We start from the raw sequence: 8,872 nt of genomic DNA on the forward strand, positions 1-8,872 counted from the left end.
GATACAATTTTTTTAGAAATAAATTCTAATTATTTTTTTATAGAAAAATTTATTAATAGTGACAATACCTAAATAAAAGACTGGTTTACAAATAGCTTACATCATGGCTAATTAAAATGCTCACAGAAGATATTTGGTAAAGTCCTCAACAGCAAAAATTACAAAGAACATTCTATTAATCATATATAATTAAATTTCTAAAAATGATTATATGAGATAAATAAGTCAAATGTCTCTGCTGGTGCCAGCCTCCTGAACCCACAAACAAAGGTCGCCACAATCCACACCATATAATTTCCCAAATAAATATCGTTCCTAACACATTTGGAAAGCAACTTTTTAGAAGTTCAACCAATACATTAGTTTCTTTCTTGGAAAAAGAAAGGACAAAGTTTGAACAATAATAAACATGGATATGGAGTTGAGCACCACAACGCTTGTTTTATTCATATTGCTGGCTGCGTGTGCCATAACTCAATCCCTTGTCGTTCCTATTGCAAAATATAGTGGGGTACCTAATTCAGATATAACTCAGGTAATGATAACTAGCTAGCTTGGTACATAATATCATTGATAAATTTTGTTTGAACAACGATGTTAGTTGTAGTGCCGTGTGTATATAGGCTCTTACAAATGCATGGAGAGAAGCATGTGCATCACCAACAGCAAGCAAGATTGTGATACCTCGTGGGAATGAGGACAGTGGATTTGAAAGGGCCTTGTAAGGCTCCTATTGAGCTTTATGTTGATGGAACAATTATAGTACCAATGAACCCTCGTGATGTTGGCGATGAATGACAATGGGTTAAGGTTCAATATGTTGATTACTTTACCCTATCTGGCAATGGTGTTTTTGACGGTCAAGGTGCAATAGCTTGGCAACAAAATGATTGTGGAACCAACGTCAATTGTGCTAGGACTCCAATGGTGAATAAAATTTTTCTTTTCCATCCCAGTTATTTTGGTTTTCAATTTCTTAACATTTTACAACCATGCTACGCGTACAAAAAAAATCAGCTACTAAATCAAACATTCGTATATAGTAGCTAATTAGCATTTTTTAAATCAATATTGTCTAGATAGTATATAAACTATTTTTGTGTTACTTATTTTCAAACCAAATTTATATATTTATGTCTAAAAGATGAATGAATTGTGTTTGATGATAGAATTTTGGTTTCAACTTCATGAAACATGCAGTTGTTAGGATAATAACATCAAAGGATAGCAAGAACTTTAATGTGAATGAATTGGGGTGCCAAAACTTCACCTTTGATGGGTTCAAGGTCATTGCACCAGGGAACAGCCTAAACACAGATGGCATCCACTTGGGAAGATCAAATGGAGTGAGGATTCTGAACACAGACATAGCAGTTGGAGACGATTGCATCTCGATCGACGACGGAAGCGTGAACACACACATCTACAATGTGAAGTGTGGACCTGGCCATGGCATCAGTGTTGGAAGCCTTGGCAAGTACACCACTGAGGCTCCTGTGGAAGGTCTTATTCTCAAGAAGGTCACTTTAACAAACACTGACAATGGTTTGAGGATCAAGTCTTGGCCTAGTGCTCCTGGAACTTCTCCTATCTCTAATCTTTATTATGAAGACGTTACCATGATTAATATCAGGAACCCTATAATCATTGACCAGGAGATTGCCCTTGGAACCAATGTAATAAACGGGTATATATTATTCATCACTATACATATATACATACATTATTAATTGTTACTAATTGTTTCTGTTTCTGTGCACTTGTTTAGAATCCATCAAAAATAAGGATAAGAAATGTTTCATTCAAGAACATTAGGGGCACCTCATTAACCAAGGAAGGGGTGAACCTCATATGCAGCAGTGTTCTGTCATGTGAGCAGGTCATGTTATGTGATATTGATCTCAAATTCAACGGAGCTTTGGCAGTCGCCGTATGTCGTAATGTCAGGCCAACCATTGCAGGAAGAGCTCTTCCATTCGTAGCTGCTAATTAGAGTCTTTGCTTAATACATGTATATATACAAGTTGTAGTGCTCTTTATGAGTTACGGTACATGCTCCTTCGTACAAGTTGGTTCAAAGATCAATAGTATTTGATTAATTGGAGATGTTTCAAACAACAGCAGAAGAGGCCCGTGCATTGGCAGAAGATACCAACATGGCTGGTGAAGAGCCAAATTATGTGGACATATAAAAGTCTAAAAATTCCAAAAGAAAGAGAAAATGTCCAAAAGCATCAGCCAACACATAGCTGAAAGAGATGTTAATTTTTTTATTCATTTTTAATACACTTATGTAATTTTGTGTGTGTTATATTTTTTTTCATAATATGATTTATAATTTTAGTTTGACAAACGATAATTCAAACACACACCTAGTATTTCAAATCAATTTGAAGAAATTAAAACAAACAACTCGTTTGCTTTACCATTGTAATAAACAGTTGAGTACAACGTTGGCAGTTTGGCTCACAAGTTCGATTACAGAAGACGCTGCAACTCGTTATTCACAACTCACAAGCGCATGACCGCAATTATATTACAAAGGCGAAAAATTGAAACACTCAATGATCAAAACTGTAGAACAAATGTTCATTCAAAACTTATAAGGATGTTACATGAATTATGAGAGAGAACATGCTATCAAACTCTATATATCTACCATCCTTAATATATTACTTTCAACCTGTTTCGTAATAACTATATCTAACTTAAATACTTCTAGCCTACCAGTAACATATGAAGGGGAGACCAGGAAGGCTATTATGACTCAATTATATCACGACCGAGTTCTATTCTTGTTGTAACTTTCATAACGCCGAGAGACAGCAGACTCAGATAAAGTGTCCCAAACCTACAAAGTATGAGTGACAACAGTAAATTTCACAGAAAAATCTATCAAGAACACAAATTTGAATTTCTGTGGCCCTTTTCACTCACTTGCAATTTTCCCTCTGAGCCTCCTATAGCCAACACAAAGGGATTTTCCTCTGAGAACGAAAAAGAAATATAGCTCCCTGAAAAGTCACATCCAAAACAGAAGTCAACCATGCTACTTGTATCATGATTCAAACTAGAGAATACCTTTTTCCCGTTAAAATCTCAACAAATAAAAGAAGCAAACTTACACCATTGGAAGCTTTAGATGCCACAACAGATGGTTGATTATTCGATAAATCTCAAAGCTTTACCTACAACAAATAACAGTACTCGAATGAGATGATTTCAAATTCTGCAAGATATAGTATATAGGAATAAGAACACAACAAAATGACTTCACAATTACCATTTTGTCTATCGATCCAGTAGCAAGTAGCTGCAAGAAGGCAACAAAGTACCGTTAAACTAGAGTACACAATAACTTGGTATTTCTCACCAAAATATTGAAAATACATACATTAGGTGCTGAAACGTTATAGGATACTGAGGTAACAACTTTGTCATGTGCATGAAGAGTAAATGTAGAACTTAGATCAGATGTGGATTCAGACTTTGCGGTCCGAACATCAAAACACTTGATAGTACCATCCTCGAGACTCACCTAGAAGCACAATTTAATTATTATTAGTGAAGCTAAAACTATGCATCCATAAAAATACAATTACCAATTCAATCACTGAAACGAGAAATCAAAATTAACCATAACACATCACAAAATAGTGGTAAGTGTGTGGATCCCAGGCCAAGCTCTCGACATCAGCTGTGATTGACCACTTATAACCAGGATGGGATGGCATCCTTCCATCCCTCTGCAAAGTGTAAAGGCATTGAAAGCATTAGAATGTTAGATAACTAAGAAAAAAGACAGACAGAAATTCCAATGTGAACATTTTTAAAGAGAAAGTCTGTTTTGGCACATGAATATTATACAACCAAAATCTACAGTGTAATAAGTATCCATTCCAGATAAAAAAAGAAATGCAAAAATATAGAGTATATAAGAAACATTCTGTCACTACTAGGACCACAGTATGATCAAATGAACCACTAAGAAGAATTTCTCGTTCACGATGATGCCAAGCAACTGCTCGAACCTGTCAAGATAGATGAACAAAGCCATCAGACAACATATTGACTCAAGCAACCTAAATTAATGTTAGTAAGACAAAATATACAATATTAAATGACTTAATTAAGGAAAAAAGTAAAAAATCTTTCCTACCAACATATAAGTAATATTTCTGAATTTGTACACTATTTAGAAGTAAGGGAAAAAAGAAAAGAAAAGATGATGGACATGAAGAGGGAAAGTCCTCTTTATCAATAAAGAAGCTCATATTTGTAATAATTAATTGTGTCTGACTGATGCTCCATTGTACTCTCACACTTCTCAGTAGCCACATCCCAAATCTTGACTCGCTTGTCAGCACTGGCACTAGCAAGTACATTCCTGAATATTTTAAGAATGACTGCCATCAGAGGTTTAAAAGAATAGAGTTTTAAAATAAGTAATAAATGAAACCTTTATGTCCCAAAAGGTGCCCAACAGATGAAATAATACCAAAATCCAGTTTTAAATTTAACAAACCTGAGCGCTTTGTTCCAGGCAAGACCAAGTACAGAGTCAGTGTGACTGCCATCTTTGTATTTGATTGATTTCTACAAAACCAATTAACAGAATCAGTAACTGGGTCTATACTCAGAATTGCACTTCAACATAAAAAGATTTACAAACCTTCTTCCCCTTCTTTTTCTCTGAAATGCCACCTAAAACATGCATGGCTGCACTACATCAATCTGGGAATAAAGAAAGCTTAGAAGGTATTCAATGAAAGTGGCTTTATATTCTGAATGATGTTTCCAACTTTTTAGTGAAATTTATTAACCATATTCACTTACAACATCAAGGTCCCAAATTTCTATTGACGATTCCATTGAACCAACAGCTAAGAAGTTTCCTGCAATGATAATGAAATAATAATGCGATAGAAAGTAGAGGAAGCATAAGGGGATCAAGTCAAATTTTGAACATGCAAATGAAGACTAGAATTTATAACTTATTACTAAAACAAACAAGAGCACAAAAAATCAACATATTTAATAAAAAAAGGGTAAACATACGAGATGCATTGACAAAGGCAATATTCTCCACCTTTCTCTCTTCCTTGAAGGCAGTCAAGCCAAGCTGTGGATAGCAGAATGTAGGAATTATGATATCATGATGGACATACATGTTCATCTCACTAGTACCGACGTCCTCAAGTATATGAACCTTGTAGTAGAAAAAGATGCAACTCATATAAGTCTACCATTGCATCACATAACATCCATAAAAAATACATCAGCCAATAAGTGAGGATTTGTTTACCTCGAGAAGACTAAAATCGTCCTCAGTACGAGCACAAACAACGACAGAATCAGTTGGATTAATGATCATGTCTTCGAGTTCCTCAGAGTCATCATCATCCTTAACGATGTAAAACAATATAATGTTGTAGAGTCAAAAATGAAGGTCAACAGCAGAATGCAGACAAAGTATTGGAACTTACGTTCTTATATTTGATATTAGGATCCAGGTCGATACTTGGATAATAAAGATCACCAATCTCGAAACTAAATACATCAACTCCTAAGGTCAATAAAAAGATGCAACTTAACATAGACAACACAAGGAGACAGAGCTAGCTAGCTAACCATAGCCATGGCTGATATCATGCTAAGTGATTCGATAGCTAACTCTAACTAAATAGACAGATAACTCCCTGAGATGTTATTGTATACCTTCATCTTCATCATCATAATGTTCCATGTCAAGCTCCTTCAAACCGAGGTCATATGTCCAATTTATCAGCCTTCCCGAGAGCATCAGCAACATTGAGTGCTCGTGCAACTTCATCGACGGCGCCACCGGTTAATCCATGCGTTCATCACTTGCTTCTTCCTCATTTTCACTGTCTGCTCCACTGCATAACATACATGTACTGTAAAGTATTTGATAAATTTTTAATTGGTAGTGTTTTTGAAGAAGAAAGAAAGACTGGCGTGGCAGGGGGCGGTGATTTATCTTGATTCTTCCTTGGAAGGAGTTTCAACTCGTGGGTTCCGCCTTTGAAGCACCTATCGGTATCATGAAATACCTGAAATCATTCTGAGACTCGAAATCAAACGAAAGAATAAAGTGGTGTGTGTGTATGTGTGTAGAATGGTGGTGGCAGCAGCTAGCTTGCAATAGCAGAGAGTAACAAGGAGGAGGAGGAGAACCCTTAGGCATTGTTTGGATATAGGAAAGAAAAGAGAAGTAAGAAATGAAAGGAAAGAAAATAGAAGGAAAAGTAGAGTTATTTGTGTGTTGTTTGGATGAAGAGAAAATGAATGGAAAGAAAATAAAAAGAATTTTTTTTTTGTTTGGATGAGAAGAAAAATTGGAGAAAGAAAATCATAATGGTATAAAGTTGAGGTAATGACCAAATCAGTACCGAAAGATTGAAACGCTGACATTTTGGTACCTCATTCTCGTATTTGACAAAAAGACACCCCGAAAAATTTTAAAAACTGATAAGCGTGGTCCAAGTTATTGCCGGACCTAAGTTCTGGTGAGGACAATGCTGTCCTGGACACCGGATTTTGCTGACAAAACATGTTTTATTTGGGTTGTAATTTTTAATTAAGTATTTGTTAGCCTAGGTGAAAATTAAATTAATTGAATTGATTGGGCCCCAAAATCAGAGCTCTTTGCCCTAATCCCCAATACTGCTATCTTCGTTCACTCGTAGGAGGGGAGCCAAAATTTGGAAGATGCATACAGCAAGGGCTCGTGGAAAAAGCTGCAACGGTGAGAAGGCAGTCATCGATGCAAGCCTTCGACGTGGATGGTGCTTCCGGTGTTGTGAGAAAAACTTACGATGGCTGCTGCTTTTGTCCCCTTCCAGTGGTTCCGTTGAAGTCGAAGACAAGTAGCAACCCTGATAGATGGTTTCTACGCTGCCCTATATGGAAGGTAAGCTTGGAATTTTGATTGTATATGTGACGAATTATGCAATATCCCTTCTTGGTTTGTCGTCTGTGCTTATTCAGTTGTAGTTTTTGATTGTTGTCTGATGTTTGAAATTTTCCTGTTATGCTAGAACACACAATGCGTTGCGGGTATTTCAATGGTTGGATGAAATACAAGAGGAATGTGTGAAAGGAGAAGTTTCTTCAGAGAATAGTAATATGCTGGGCAAATCAGAACCAAATATGAAAAGCAGAATCAATGTAAATGTGGGGATGGCCAGGAAATTGATAGGATGATGATGGTACTATCTGTGGTGAAATGACATGAAGGAGCTCTGAAGAGGGTTGAGTTGTGCTTAATTTTATGTGTATATTGGTTGGGATAAATGTGGCTTTGATTATGTTTAGTTGGCTAAGTAGGTAGACAGTGATAGTATAATTGTATAACAATGACACTTTGAAATTTGTAATCTTCTCTTCATTGTAATGAGATGATTTAATATATGCTGTGGAACAGATTTGTGAAGAAATTTTTGTCGTCCTGATGTAAGCAAGCTATACAGATTAATAGTAGCCATGTAATAGATTTGTGAACAGAACCTCAATAAAACACCAGGAGCTATAAAATGAAGTTATAACCATTAACTATTCAGACTAACAAGTTCAGACCCCAAAATAAGACTAGCAAAATGACACTTATGTTCATAGTAGCTGCAACAGACCCAAAATGACACAAACAAAACACAAAAAGATTAGTTTGCACTTACATGCCATAATGGCACTTGGGTTTATGTTACTAAATATGTCCAAACAGGAGCTAATAACAAGCTTAAAAAACCAAGATAAAATCAGTTCAGTTGTTGTCATTGTGATGGCTTTGATGGTGGTGGTCTGGATGGCTTTTTCTTCTTCAGGATAGGGTGGGCATGAGCCAGTGGACCTCCTCTGTGTGGCTGGGCCTGCTGCGTCATGGTCTCCCTAGTCACAGTTGGTGGCCTAAATGGTGCTGCCGTTGGTCCTGAAGATTGGGCCTAACTAAGGACCCTGTGGCTTGACCCAGTCCACTATATGGGGTCTGCAGCATTGGATAGAGGTGCTAGGGAATTTGGGAGCTAGACCCAGATCAAGCCTTGACAGCCTAGGTTGAGCAGGGGGTGATGGTGCAGCTGCTGCATTTTTGCCTTGGAGTGGTGCTTGCCCCTTCCTCTTGGTGGAACTGGGTTGCCCCTTACAAAAGATGGTATGCCCCTCCTCTTTGGTGTTGTGCCGATTGCGAAGTAGTTGTTGGAGGTGCCAAGTGGTTGGTGCTGGTATGTGGCTACATTAGGGGGTGCAGCATTGTTGTAGTGTTCCAGATGTGTTGGACTAACAAGTTATTCTGCATCAATTTGTCCATTCATGAAACAGATACAGAGTTTGGCAACAAGGTATAAAATCACATTGTTTACGTGTCAGGTTGACTTGTGGATGGTTTGAGTGAGGTCTTCCTCATCTGCAACATGGCAGCTGTGCAGCCTCCATGGTTCCTCCCTAGTTAGGTTTTGGTATTTCTGCAAACAATGACGATCAATCATGAGCATGTCTTCAAGTGAGCATCATCATCCTTAACAATGTAAAACAATATGATGTTGTAGAGTCACAAATAAAAATCAATAGCAGAATGCAGACAAAGTATTAGAACTTACGTTCTTATCTTTGATATAAGGATCCAGGTCGTTACTTGGATAATAAAGATCACCAATCCTGGAACTAAATACCTCAACTCCTAAGGTAAGGTCAATAAAATGATGCAAATTAACACAGACAACATAAGGAGACAGAGCTAGCTAGCTAACCATAGCCATGGCTGATATCATGCTAAGTGATTCGATAGCTAACTCTAATTAAAACCGCTAACTAACTAACTAACTAACTAACTAACTATGATAGATAACTCCCTGAG

The 8,872-nt window shown here is 37.0% G+C and overlaps 2 pseudogenes; one reads left to right on the forward strand and one right to left on the reverse strand.

Annotated features, from left to right (window-relative positions):
* The first annotated feature begins 351 nt into the window (after window positions 1-351).
* On the forward strand, window positions 352-2,353 carry LOC112791146 (polygalacturonase-like; annotated as a pseudogene).
* A 222-nt stretch (window positions 2,354-2,575) lies between these two features.
* LOC112780801 (uncharacterized WD repeat-containing protein C17D11.16-like) lies at window positions 2,576-6,785 on the reverse strand (annotated as a pseudogene).
* Window positions 6,786-8,872: the final 2,087 nt, after the last annotated feature.

Source organism: Arachis hypogaea, chromosome 3 (genome assembly GCF_003086295.3).
Source record: "Arachis hypogaea cultivar Tifrunner chromosome 3, arahy.Tifrunner.gnm2.J5K5, whole genome shotgun sequence".
In the NCBI taxonomy this organism is placed as follows: domain Eukaryota; kingdom Viridiplantae; phylum Streptophyta; class Magnoliopsida; order Fabales; family Fabaceae; genus Arachis; species Arachis hypogaea.